Genomic DNA, 15678 nt, shown 5'->3' with positions numbered 1-15678 from the left:
TCCTGTGGAGCAGCTGGTAGTTTCGAACTGCTGACCTTGCAGTTCGCAGTCCGATTCGTAACCACTACACTACCAGAGCTCCTTAACAGACAATATTAGAACCTAACATTTATGTTTTCTATGCTACCACTTCATTTTTTTTAATCCAAATTAAGCTTCATCAGAGATTACACATAATCATTTAAAAAAAATTTAAAAAAAATAAACAAACAACCTTCACAATTCAAACAAAAGCACCATCATGAAAAAACAGAGAAAAGATTGAAGATGCCAAGGATTTCATTTTACTTAGATCTACAATAAATGCTCATGGAAGCAGTAGTCAAGAAATCAAAGGACATATTGCATTAAATGGGCAAATCTGCTGCAAGAGAGCTCCTTTAAGTGTTCTGGAAACAGCAATAACAACGTAAACAAAGATGTAGCTTTGAGAACTAAATTGTATCTAATCCAAACTACGATATGTTTGATCACCTCAAATGCATGTGATAGCTGGAAAATGAATATGCAAGATGGTCAAAGAATAATGTATTTCAATTATGGTGTTGGTGAAGAATAATAAATAAACCATTAACTGCCATGAGAATGAACAAATCTGTCTTGGAAGAAGTACAGACAAAATGTGCCTTAGAAGTGAGGATGGTGAACCTTCGTTCCACGTACTTTAAATATACTATCAAGTGGGACTAGTCTGTGGAAAAGTCTCTCTACTTATCATGCTTGGTAAAGTAGAAGGTCAGTTAAAAAGAGGAAGACCTCAATGGAAAGACTGTGACTGCAACACTGTTCTCAAACACAACAATCAATGTGAAGATAGTACAGGACTGGGTAGTTTTTCATTCTGTTGTACTTGAAATCATTGTGAGTTGGAACTGACTCAACAGCACCTAAAAGTAACAAGCTTCATCACTAAAGGACACCTCTCCATTGCCAGTCATTATGCATCATGGGGTCAAGGTCATGTGTTACATGTTATGTATTCTCAGTGTCTCACATAGCAGCTGACACTTAATAAATGTATAATACTTATTTGACTTGCGTTCAATTATATTGCATAGCTTGGATGCCCTGTCTAGTCTAACTGTAAATATGACTGTGGCCATCAGCTGAACTACTTCCTTCTATGGATTAAGACCAACAAAGTTTAATACCCAGGTCTCAAGAAATTATCTATATTTTTTTCTCAAGACCAACCCTGAAACCAGAGCCATACATTTTGGGGATACACATATCAAGTTGGTTCTGACTCATAGTGACCAGAGTTTCCAAGGAGAGCCTGGTAACTTGAACTGCCATCTTTATGGTTTAAACCGACCTTGCAGTCCAGCACATTAACCCACAGTGCTATACCAGGACTCCATCTATCTAAGAACATATAAATCACATGGATATTATTTATTGTATGTGCATATTGGGAATTTGTCTATCATAATTTTTCTGGGGAAAGATAACTTGTTTGATAAAATTGAGGGTCAGAAAAGAAGAAGACCCCTCCAAGGAAATGGATTGGTATAGTGGCAACAGTGATGGGTTCAGATCATGGGTAGCAATCATTGTGAGGTTGATGCAGAACCAGGCAGTGTTTCATTCTATAGTGTATAAGGTTGCTATGAGTCGATACTGACTCAGTGGTGTCTAGCAACAACAAAAATAACAACAACAGGGAGTTATAAAAATGCACCTGATAGAACATTGTTTAGTATTCTAGTATTCCTGTTTGCATAGAGAAACTTGATTCCATTCCCCTAGTTTTGAAGTTCTAGCCTTCTGCTTTCTAAGCAACACTTTCCTGTATTTTTTTCTTCTTTCATTTCTCTTTATTTTATTATTCCTTCCATCTTTCTCCCTCCACACCCCATTTCTCTTTCTGTATATCTTTTTTCTTCTCCCACCTCTGGTTTTTCTCCTTATTTTCTCTTCCTATTTTTCCCTACTCCCTCATGTACACAACAGATAAAATAAAACTATAGTGCTTGGAATTCTTCTGACTAACACTTGGACCTGATGCTCAAAGTTACCTGGAGGTATCAGCTGGCCTATGCAGTTGAGTCTGAACCCAGAACAATTTTTTCCTTGACAGTGCTTTAAAGAAAGGAAAATGCTCAAAGTTGTAAGGAAACAAAGGACAGTAGAAACTCACCAAAAATGTGCTGGAACATTTTACAGCTACCTAAGTCAGGGACACTACTAGCAATGAAAGAAAATAAAGTTCACACCAATGCCTTGAGGGCAGAAAATATCTGGATGTAGAGTAGTTTGCTTACACAGAAAGTAACAAGAATAAAGTTTTTCCAAAAAAAGGAAACAGCCTAAAGATTGAGCAAACTAAAGTCTATAGAAAAAATACTGAATGCTAAAGAAGCAACATTTTTAAAAACAAACACAGATTTCAACATTTTCATCACTGATTTGGATTGGACTTAACTAAAAAGTTATGGAAAGTGTACAATATAGAAATATAAAAAAAGAGATACTTAATAGTCAAATATAGAAATAAGGTAGGTGATTTCATCCAACTAAAAGAGTATGGACTCATTTAAGCAAGAAAAGCATGACTTTTCCTGAGAAGTTAGAAGAAAACATTTTTATTCTCCTAGAAATACTTATAAGGAACACTAGCTGTGTAGTGGGTTACATATTGGACTGCTAACCCTAATGTTAACATTTTGAATCCATGAGCCACTCCGTGGGAGAAAAATGAGGCTTTCTACTCAAATTTAAAAAGAGTGGCTAAAAAAGACCTAGTTAAATTCAAGACATAGAAGTCAGCTAAGAAGGTTATAATGTCTGGGTAGGGTTTTTTGTTGTTGTTGTTGTTGTTTTTTGTTCTGAACTCCAAAGGCATAATCTTGAGGAACTTTCCCTAATAATTCAGGATGATCATGGGGACTTATTATTAAGAAGTTTTAAGAAGATTAAAAATTGCATTTGTGAGAAAAAGGCCAGAGAAGTTGAGCTGAGGAAATCTTTTCCATCATGACAATGCTCCTAGTTACTTTTAGAGAGTTAACAAGAGCTGTCCTATGAAAATTTCACTGGAAAACTATGCCACATCCAACTTAGACCCCTAAACTTGCGCATTCACATTTTTTTTTGTCCCAAAATCTCAAAGAACAGCTAAAAGGATTACAATTTGAGTTGGGGATGCTTGAACTGCAATTTGGCATGGAATAAATTGAAGAGTGCAGGATTCTTCAGGGAAGTGTTAGAGAAATGAAATCAGTGCTTTCAGAAGTACACAGACCTAGATAGAGAATGCAGTCAATAAAAATAGCTCCATTTTGTTTTGTTTTTATTTTTTTCTTTAATTAAGGTTTCTACAATTTTATAGTAATATTTTTTACTTCCTGAATATAGAAACATAATGAATACCAACAGGATATTGTTAGATATAGTGCTAGAAGATGAGTCCATCGGTTGAGAAGGCCCTTGAAATATGAATGTGGAAGATATGTCTCCTCAAGTTAAACTTGACTGTGATGACACAAATGAAGTAAATCTTTTGGAAACTTCATTTACTCATAGAGCACAACTCAAAATGTGGAGAAACAGCTGTAAGCATCCATTAATAATCAGAACATGGAATGTCCAAAGCACAAATCTAAGCAAATTGGAAGTTGTCAAAAATGAAATTGAATGTGTGAACATCCATATCCTAGGCATTAGTGAACTGAAATGCATTGATAATGGCCATTGTGAATTTGAAAATAATCTGGTTTACTATGTCAGGAATGACAAATTAAAGAGGAATGGTATTGCATTTATCATCAAAAAGAACATTTCAAGTTCTTTCTTGAAGTATAATGCTGTCTATGATAGCATAGCGTCCAAACACCTACAAGGAAGACCAGTTAATACAGTTATTATTCAAACTTAAGCACCAACTACTAAAGACAGTAATGATGAAATTGAGAAATTCTACCAACTTCATCATCTGAGTCCTGGTGTGGCTCTGTGGGTTAATGCACTGGACCGCAAAGTCAGTTTGAACCCCAAGGTTGGTGGTTCAAGCTTACTAGCTGCTTCTTGGAAACTCGATACAGGGTAGCAATGGGTCTGAACTGACTCAACAGCACTTACCAACAACAACAACCAACTTCTTCAGTCTGAAATTGATCAAACATGCAATCAAGATGTATTGATAATTACTAGCAATTGAAATGCAAAGGTTGGAAACAAAGAGGCAGAATCAATTGTTAGAAAATATGGCCTTTTTAATAGAAATAATGCTGGAGATGGCAAGATACAATTTTACAAGACCAATGACATCTCCATTGCAAGTAACTTAAAAAATAATAATAATGAAAGATGCCTTTGAACAAGGACCTCACCAGATGACAAACACAGAAATCAAATTGAGTTATGATGTTGGAGGAGAATATTGAAAATGCCATGGGCTGCCAAAAGAACCGATAGATCTGTTTTGGAAGAAGTGCAGCCAGAGTGCTCCTTGTAGGCCAAGATGGCCAAACTTCGTCTTTCATACTCTAGACATATTGTCAGGAGGGACCAGTCACTGAAAAAGGATATCATGTTTGGTAAGGTAGAGGGTCATAGAAAAAGAGAAAGACCCCCCCCAACGAGATGGATTGGCCAAGTGTCAGCATTGATGTACTCAAGCGTGGCAACAGTAGTGAGGTTGGCTCAGGATCAGGCAGTGTTTTGTTCTGCTGTTCATAAGGTTGCTATGGGTTGGTACTGACTCGATGGCACCTAACAACAACAACACATCTCTGGGATGAGACTATGGAAAAGTGCCATATCATCAGCTAAAACCAGGCAAGACTGTGAAACAAACCTTCAATTGTTCATATGTAAATTCATACTGAAGCTGAAGAAAATTAAAACAAGTCTATGAGAGTCAAAATTTGATCTTGAACATATCCAAAGTGAATTTAGAGATTATCTGATGAACAAATATGATGCACTAGACAATAATGATTGAAGATCAGAAGAAATATAGAATAACATCAAGAACATCATACAGAAAGAAAACAAAAGGTCATTAAGAAGACAAGAATGAAGTAAAAGACCAAAATGGATGTCAGAAGAGACTGACACTTGCTTCCCTCTATAGAGATGCTAAAGCAAATGGAAGAATTGAGGAAGTGGACTCTATGGCATTTAACAACAAGGAGTTGGTGGTGAGCTTGAACCACTGATCTTGTGGTTCAAACTGACCTTGCAGTCCAATGCATTAACCCACAGCACCACACCAGGAATCTATGTTAAATGGTCCTAATAGATTGTTCTTTTGTTAAGTGTCTCCTAGTACGTTTGGCTCAGGGTGACCTTGTACAGGGTTTCAGAGGAGTGGCTGGTGAGCTTGAACCACCAAGCTTTCAATTCAAATCTAAATTGCAATGCAGAGTATTAACCTAAAATGCCAAGATGTCAGTTTGAGGACTGAAGTATGCTGACTTAAGCCACAGCATTTTCAGTAGCTTCATATGCATGTGAAAGTCAGACAATGAGTAAGAAAGACCATGGAATAACTGATCTTTGTGAGATATGGTTGAAGAAGAATATTAAAACTGCCTTGAACTGTTAGAATAACAAGCAAATCATTGTTGAAAGATGTATAGCTTGAATGCTCATTGGCCGCCAGGATGGCAAGACTTGATCTTTCATACTTCAGACATGTTATCAGGAGGGATGTGTCTCTGAAGAAGGACATAATGTTTCATAAAGTCACTACACCACCAAGGATCATCTATCTCTCTCTCTCCATCTAAATACATTGTTGTTTAGTGTTGTCAAGTTGATTCCAACCCATAGTGACCCTATATAGGGTTTCTGAGGAGAAGCTGGTAAGCGTGAACTGTGGACCTTGCAGTTCAAAACAACTTTTAAGTCCAACGTATTAACATACAGCATCACACCAGGAGTCTTTCTCTCTATCTATATGTTTCTATATATATATTTGTTGTTATTGTTGTTGTTGTTAAGTTCCATCTAGTTGATTCTAAATCATAGTGACCCTGTATAGGGTTTCCAAAGAGCAGCTGGTGGGTTTGAACCAACAACCTTGAGATTCAAACCAACCTCTTAGACTAGTGCTTATCCATAGCATGACACCAGGACTTCTGGTGAGGATGGTACTTAACAAAAAACAATAAATATATATACATACATACACCCAAGGAACTCTGATAGAGTAGTGGTTATGAGTCATGCTGCTAACCTAAAGGACACAGTTTGGAACTACCCAACATTCCTTGGGACAGAGATGAGGTTTTCTGCTCCTGTAAAGATTTACAGCCTCAGAAACCCCATACAGATCATTGAGTTGGAACCAACTCCAAGGCACACCATACACACAAACACACACACACACACACACACACACACACACACGCCCGCGCACGAGTGAGTAAAAGATTATCTACACTCTACTTATCATAGCTGATGACAACATTGAGCATGCATGTGAAATGATTCTGTCGAATAGACGAGTGACAGTGGATTACATGTCAAATCATTTGCATTTTAGCCATGGCTCTGCCTGTGAAATAATCCACAACAGACTTGGGTATTGAAAAGTTTTTTCAGGATAGGTACCTAAACAACTCACAGAAGAGCATAAACAGAAACATTTAGACATTTGCAAACACAATTTGGACCAATATTGGAAGGAAGGTAAACATTTCTTTAAAAAAAATTGTGACTAGTGATGAGACATGGATTCATAACTATAAGCCTGAATGTCAATGACAGAGTATGGAATGGAAACATCCTCAATTGTCAACCAAGAAAAATTCAAAAGTCAATCATTAACTGGAAAAGAGATACTGTGTTCTAAGCTTCTCAAGTACCAGTATTGGAACACTATCAGGAAAAAAGGTTCAATAATCAACAGTGTTAGTTACAGTGAGGTGTTCACTGAAAAGTGGAAGCCTGAATTTTGGATTACACACAGAGGACTGCTATTCAAGAGTATTGTGATTATGCATGACAATGCGTGTCCATACACCTCTGCTCACACTGTTGACACTATGAAAAAGCTTCCTTTTGAGGTGTTGAAGTATCCTCCCTGTAGTCCTGATCTTGCTCCATCAGATTTTCACATTTGGTCCCCAGAAAGCAGCCCTTTGAGGATAGAGGTTCACCGCTGATGAAGAAGTGAAGATAGCTGTGTATTCGTGGCTCACAGCTCAGCCTAAAACATTTTAAAATAAGAGAATAGGAAATCTTTTTGGAAAAAGGGTACAGAAGAACAAGGAGATTATATAGAAAAATGATACGTCTTTTCTAAAAGTTAATAAAATAAATATACAGCTAGAGTGCAGATATTTTTGTATTCACCCTCATATATATATATACATATACTCTGGTAACATAGTGGTTATGAATCGGACTGTGAAATCTTAAGGCCAGGAGTTCGAAACTACCAGCCACTCCCTCCATGGGAGAGAGATGAGGCGTTCTGCTCCCGTAAAAGATTTACAGCCTCGGAAACCCTGTACAGGATCGCTGTGGGTCAGAACCGACTCGACAGCACTTAAAAACAACAATATATATACAGTATCCGTATATATATAGGGGTGTGTATGCCCTCAATTTCCCCTTGCTAAGATTCCTGGACATTTTCCTAAATGCATGAAATATACTTAAAGTTCAACTGAAATAAACTGATTTTGGCAAATATGCATTTTATTTGCTGTCTGAATTGGAAAATAAATTATGGTACCCTAGTGTTTTTATTTTTTAAAAAATATTAGGAGTTCCATGACTCCACTTTTGGCACAATGTGAAAACTCACGTAAGTGTTTTTATAACAATTTAAAAATAATATTAGGTCAGCATAAAACTTGGGCTGTGTTTATACCATAATGACTAAATTAAGAGAGGTAGTCACAAGGTAGCTTACTTGGCTGATATTTTTCTCACAATTGTGTTGAACTATTATTGTGTCCCTGAGTTAAATTATCCAAAATCTAATCATGGCTCTGTTTCATAAGTCTGTTATAAATTCTAAATAATAGTTCTAAGATATTGCTTACTGTGGCAAAGGGCAGGGCCCTAAGAACTCATGTATTTCTCTCCATTATTTTGACGTAATCAATTTTCTTTTGACTTACTACCTTGATATCTCAGGATCTTCTTTTCTTCATATTTTATTTCTTATCTTTGAGCACAAAAAAGTACTCTCTTTGGAATTCTAAAACAGGGAAAATATTCAATAATTCCTCAAAATCTCTACACTAACAGCCATTATTCTAAATACCATGAATATAAATATAAATAAGATTTGTCTTTAAAGAATATACTGGCTTATAGGGGAAAATGGTATTAATTAGAAAAAAAGACACATATGTTTATTTTCAGAGCACTTTACAGAAACATGGGAATCCACAAGGTTAAGAAGATCTCTTATTCTTATTTTATCATATTAAAGGAGAAACTTTTTATGAATTATCACACAGGAAGAAAACAAAATGTCATTAAGAAGACAAGAAACAAGAAAAAGATCAAAATAGATGTCAGAAGAGACACTGAAACTTACTCCAAAGAGTAGAGGTGCTAAAGCAAATGGAAGACATGAGGACGTACAAGGGTTGAAAAGAAAATTTCAAAGGTCAGCTTGAGAAGACAAACTCAAATATTGTAAAGAAATGTGCAAAGATCTGGAGTTTGCAAAAGAAAAGGGAAGAACATGCTCAGCATTTCTCAAGCTGAAGGAAATGAAAAAAAAATTCAAGCCTCAATGTTTGTTATTGAAAGATTCTCTGGGAAAACTATTGAATGATGCAGAAAGCATCAAAAGAAGATGGAAGGAATACATAAAGTCACTGTACCAAAAGGAAATGGTCAATGTTCAACCATTTCAAGAGGCTGTATATGATGAAGAGCCAATGATACTGAAGGAAGAAGTCCAAGGTGCATTGAAGGAATTTGCAAAGAATAAGGCACTGGGAATTGATGGAATAAAAACTGAAATATTTCAAGAAAGTGTTCAGGAGGTGACACTGAAGGCACTCACTCATCTCTGCCAAGAAATTTGGAAGACAACTATCTGGTTGACTGATTAGAAGAAATCTGTATTTGTTCCTATCCCAAAGAGAGGTGACTCAACAGAATGCAGATATCATCGGACAATTTCTTTGATATCCTATGTGAGTAAATTTTTACTAAAGGTAATACAGAAATGGCTGCAAGCATACATTGACAGAGAACTTCTAGAGGTTCAAGCTGGATTCAGAAGAGGCCATGGAACGAGGGATATCATTGCTGATGTCCAATGGATCTTGGCTGAAAGCAAGAATATAAAAAAAGATGTTACCTGTGCTTTATTGACTACACAAAGACTTTTGATTGTTTGGATCATGACAAGCTATGGCCAACATTTTGAAGTACGAGTATTCTGGATCACTTAATTGTGCTCAGGAGGAACCTGTACATAGACCAAGAGGCAGTTGTTCGAACAGAACACAGGAATGATGAATGATTTAAAATTAGGAAAGGTGTACGGTAGGGTTATATTCTTCTACCCTACTTATTCAACCTGTATCCTGAGCAAATAATCTGAGAAGCTGGCTTATATGAAGAAAAATGTGGCATCAGGATTAACAAACTGAGATATGCAGATGATACAGCCTTGCTTGCTGAAAGTAAAGAGGACTTAAAATAATTATTGATGAAGATCAAAGACCATAGCCTTCAGTATGGATTGTATCTCAATGTAAAGAAAACAAAAATCTTCTCCATTGGACCAATAAATAGCATTCTTATCAATGGAAAAGATTAAAGTTGTCAAAAACTTCATTTTTCTTGGATCAACCATCAACACTCATGGAAGCAACAGTCAAAAAATCAAATGACATATTGCATTAGGCAAATCTGCTTCACAAGACCTTTTTAAAGTGTTAAAGAGCAAAGATATCATCTTGAAGACTAAGGTGTGCCTTACCCAAGCCATGGTATTTCCAATAACCTCATGTGCATGCGAATGCTGGACAATGAATACGGAAGACCATAGAAGAATTGATGCATTTAAGTTATGTTATTAGAGGAGAATATTGAAAGTACCATGGGCTGCCAAAAGAACAAATAGATCCGTGTTGGAAGAAGTACAGCCAGTGTGCTTCTTGGAGGCCAAGATGGCCAGAGTTCATTTCTCATATTTTGAACCTATTGTCAGGAGAGCTCAGTCACTGGAGAAGAATATCATGTTTGGTAAAGTGGAGGGTCCAAGAAAAAGAGGAAAATCCCCAGAGAGATGCACTGGCAAAGTGGCAGCATGAATGGGCTCCAGAGTGGCAACAATTGTGAGGTTAGCCTAGGATGGGGTAGTGTTGTCTTCTTTTGTGCATAGGGATGCTATGAGTCGATACTGACTTGATGCACCTAACATCAACAGCACCAATTTTTAGCTCAAGGAAATACTATGCACTCCTACTTGACTATTTGAAACAAACATTCTTAGGGGAAATTCTGAGGAAGGAAACGCCTTGATGACTAACTTGCTCTTTTTCTATGTCTATGACTTAGTGTATATGGTGCAAACTGTTGCTTTTTTGTCCAGAACCCATCCATCATATGGTGCATAAAGTTTGTGTTCTATATTCAAATTTGGTAAGTAGTGTATGGAATCCTAAAAGTTTGTGAATAGACATGTAAAATAGAATTCTACTCATCTGGAGTGAAAAAGAGTGTAGGAACCCAAGGACTCAAAGAAGAAACTAGTCCACAGGATTAATTTCCTACATGAAATATGGCCTTATCTATCCTTAGATTAGAAGGACTGGGTGGTGGTCAGCTTCCACTACTGGCTATTCTGACCAGGGACACTATCCTGATCCTGTATAGAATAGGTGAAACTGTAGAACTAAACTAAAATTCTTAAACAGCCCAGACTTATTGTACTGTTTTAAATTGAAGAATCTCTGAGACTATCACCCTGAGAGATCCTTTACACTTTAAAGTGATACTATTCCTGAAATTCACCTTTCAGCTAAATAACAAATTGGCTCCCTACAAAAAATAAAGAGATGTAATGTTCAACATTTATCCTAAAACAAAGATGAGAAATTGGTGGTTGGATGGGGCCGGGAAACTAGATTAATAGAAATGGAATAACCAGAATAGAAAAAATGAGAATGTTGACACAATGTGGAAAATATAACCAATGTCATTGAACAATATTTATGCTGTTGTTATTGTTGTTAAGTGCTGTCAAGTCAGTTCTGACCCATAGCCACCCTGTATAGGGTTTCCAAGGAGCAGCTGGTGAGCTTGAACCACCAACCTTGCAGTTCAAACAGACTTTGCAGTACAGTGCATCAACCCACAGCTCTCCACCTGGACTGTGAACAATATGTATGCACATTGTTACATGGAATCTAACTCTTGTTTATACTTTCATCAAAATACAATAAAATATTTTAAAGAAACAATAAAAACCAAAATAGCATATTGTTATGTAGAAGTACAGTGAGTAAGGGTCTGGACTGTGCAAATCAACTCCATAGTTTCCAAGTCATATAACATTAATTCTGATCAAGGAAGGACACTTGATTTAAAAAAAAAAAAAAAATTGGGGGGATATCATTTCTTCCATCTAACAACTCACATGGTTATTAGAACTAATACATCTTATAAAATATTGTCCGTGTTCAGTAAATGTGTTGTTTTTGTTGTTGTTTAATGCTGTGAGTCGGTTCTGCCTCATATCAACCTTATATAGGGCTTCTAAGGAGCTGCTGGGGGCTTTGAACTGCTAGCCTTGCAGTTAAAATGACCTTGAAATCCAGTGCTTATCCTACAGTGCCACAGCAGGACTCTGTAAATTTTAGACATAATTATTTTCTTTTGTTCCAATGAGCTCTGCATTCTGTTTCTCTCTGAAGTTAAAAGGGATTGTGATAAAATATGACTACATTAACATGGTTTTATGTACAAAGATATTAAAATTAAAATTTTGTATTTTAATTTTCAGAGCAAACAAATTGTTACTAAAATCACCAATATATCTGCATTATTTCCAGTTTATCATGAAAACCACAGCTATATAATACAAACAGAAGATAATTTTTACATGTTCTGAATTATTCCAACTATATTCAAATCTATCTGACACTGTATAAATTATCATTTTTTCCTCCATAGCACTATTTCTAAAAGTGTGCCATAACTGCATAAAACAGAATTTCTTGAACATGTAGATTCAAGATCCCCACCACTTTGAGTCTGGTGCCTTAGAGATTTCTAAATAGCAGTGTTCTTAGTGATTTCTCCCAGCTCTGTATTATTTGGATAGTAGTCCTCAAGCTGTTGAATTATTTTGTACAACAGCTCAATTTTTCATGTCTTGGTTTATTACTTAATATCACTGATAATAACTGCAAGTAAATGACAGCAACCATTCCTCCCACAGCACTCTCTACTCAGCTCACTTGGATTTGTTAACTCAATACAGTGGCCACTCAAGAGACAACACTCACAGTTTATTAGGGAAGTCATCAGGTTACAATACAGGATCAGAAAATGCTTATGGCACATTTGTTCCAGTCAACTGCTGATAAATGCCCACAGGACTCAACACTCCACCATAAGCCACTATACAAGTAAAACTTCTGCCTGGAGCCATTCAGCTTTACTTTCTCTGTGGTCTTGGATATCCACTGCTCTGTTTTGTGATGTGGCTCTTTTCTCTGCTTCTGCTGCTCCTCTGCCACTCTTCCAATGACACAGGTTGAAGAGGTTCAAGGTACAATGATTTTTTGTTCCAAAGGATATGCTCCACTCCTGGCTTTTTCTCTTTGAAGATAGACCTCCTCCCCAAGCTGTTTTTAAAATGGCTAATTTTATTGCCTCACTAGAATTTCATGTTTTTGCAATTACAATTAGCCATGCTGACATCCACAGCTGAATTATGTCATCCTACCAGCATAGTGGTTATGAATCGGGCTGCGAACCGCAAGGTCAGCAGTTCAAAACTACCAGCTGTTCCACGGGAGAAAGATGAGGTTTTCTGCTCCCATAAAGATTTGCAACCTTGGAAACCCTGTACAGGGTCACTATGAGTCAGAACCAACTCCACAGCACATAAAAAACCAACCAAGCAACCAGATCTTCTCTGACCTTCCATTACCCAGACCAATTAAGACAGAAATGTTGCTCTGTGGGAATTACAGACTATGGCTAACTATCCCTCTAAACAGAGGATTATGAACTGGGCTGCTAACCATAAGGCCAGAATTCTAATCTACTAACTGACCAATGGGAGAAAGATGAGAGTATCTCCCATAAAGATTTACAGCCTCAAAATGCTATACTGGTTTGTTATGAGTCCTATGAACTTGCTCATATAGAAGTTCAGGCTAAAGCTATGAAAATTAAAACATGTACACAAGAGCCAGAATTTAACCATAAGTATATACCTAGTAGAATTTATAGATCATATCAACAACAGATTTGATGCTTTAGACACTAATGATCAAGACCAGAAGTGTTGCAGGATGACACCAAAACATCAAACAAAGAGAAAGCAAAAGATCACTAAGAAGAAGAAAGAATAAAAATACCAATATGTATATCAGAAGAGATTCTTAAAATTGCTCTCCATCATAGAGTTGCTAAAGAAACAGAAGACATGATGAGGTAAAAGACCTGAACAGAAAATTTCAAAAGGTAGCTCGAGAAGAGGAAGTCAAATATAATGAAATGTTCAGACTTGAGTTAGAAAACCAACAGAGAAGAACACGCACAGCCTTTATCAAGCTGAAAGAACTGAAGAAAACATACAAGCCTCAACTCTCAATATTGAAGGATTCTATGGAAAAAATATTAAATTATGTAGACAGCATGAGAAGCATACAGAGTATGAAAAACAAATGATCACTGTTCAGTCATTTCAAGAGGTGTTATATGATCAAAAGGCAATGACACTGAAGGAAAAGTCCAAGGTGTACTGACAAAAAAGTAGGCTCCAGGAATTGATGAAATACAAACTGAAATATTTTAACAACCTGAGGCTGCACTGGAGGCACTCCCTTAACTATGTCAAGAAATTTTGAAGGCAGATACTTCAAAACTGAGTTGCAAAAGATCTGTATTTGTGCCCATTCTAAAAATAGGGTTTTTTTTAGACAGATTGTGTAAATTCAACAGAATTTGGAAATCATCAGACAATATCATTAATATCACATGAAAATAATGTTTTGCTAAAGATAATTTTTAAATGGTTGCAGCAGTACATTGACAGGTAACTGTAAGAGGTTCAAACTGTATTCAAATGAGCACGTTGAATGAGAGCTATCATTGCTGGCATCAGATGGGACTTGGCTGAAAGCAGAGAATAAAAAAAATTTGCTTATATTTGATTTACTGACTATGCAAAGGTTTTTGATTGTGTAGATTATAACAAATTATGGATAGCATTGGGAACAACTGATATTTCTGAACATTTCATTGTGCTCATAAGTAACATGCACATAGACCAGGAGTGAGTCATTTGAGCTGAACAAGGGGCACTGAATGGTTTAAAATCAGAAAATATACACTCCATTGTTTGATATTGAACAACCAAATATCAATAGAAGATGGAAGGTGTGTGACTATTCACTGTACCAAAAAAGGAGTGGTCAATGCTAAACCTTTCAAAAGGGATATATGATTAAGAACTGATGGTATTACAGAAAAAAAGTTCAAACTGCACTGAATGTAGTGTCAAAATATAATACTCAAAGAAATAATGTAATATCAACTGAAATGCTTCAAAAACAGGTGCAGTGATGAGGTGTTCACTTATCTAAAACAAGAAAATTGAAAAAGAGTTACTGAGCCAAGCTACTGAAAGATATCCCTATGTATGACCAATCTAAAGAAAGATGGTCTAACAGAACATGGAAATTATGGAACAATATTAATATCACATACAAATAAAAATTCACTAAAGATATTCCAAACATAGCTGCAGCATTACTTTGAAAGAGAAGATTCAGAATTCAGTCTGAATTCAAAAGAGGACATATGAAAAGGACTATCATTGCTAATATCAAATAAATCTTGTTTAAAAACAGAGAATGCCAGAAAGAAGTTTACCTGTGTTTTACTGACTATGCAAAGGTATTCGACTGTATGGATCATAATAAATGATGGATAACACTGTAAATGACCTTGTGGTTCAAAGCAACTTTACAGTCCAGCGCACTAACCCACAGTGCTACATAAGGACTCCCATACATAAAGAGGCAATAATATAAACAGAACCAGGCATCAGGATCGAAGGAACACTCATTAACAACCTGAGATATATAGATGTGATGACTATGCTTATTCAAAATGAAGAGGACTTGAAACACTTACTAATGAAATCAAAGACTACAACCTTCAATATGGTTTTCAGTGGTGTGGCACTGTGGGTTAATGAGCCAGACTGCAACGCCATTTGAACAGCAAGGTCGGTACTTCAAGCTCACCAGTTCTTCCTTGGAAACCCTATACAGGGTCGCTATGGATCAGAACTGACTCGATGGCACTTAACAACAATAACAAAGAAAACATAAATCCTTACAACCAATAAAGTAAATAATGATAAACAGAAAACTTTGAAATTGTCAAGTATTTCCTTTTACTTGGAGTCACAATCAACACCATGGAAGTGGCAGTCAGGCAGTCAAACAATGTATTGTATTGGGCAAATCTGCTGCAAAAGATACTCTTAAAATGTTAAAA

Source organism: Chrysochloris asiatica, unplaced genomic scaffold, assembly GCF_000296735.1.
Source record: "Chrysochloris asiatica unplaced genomic scaffold, ChrAsi1.0 scaffold00522, whole genome shotgun sequence".
NCBI classification, from domain to species: domain Eukaryota; kingdom Metazoa; phylum Chordata; class Mammalia; order Afrosoricida; family Chrysochloridae; genus Chrysochloris; species Chrysochloris asiatica.
This window is presented reverse-complemented; position numbering follows the sequence as displayed.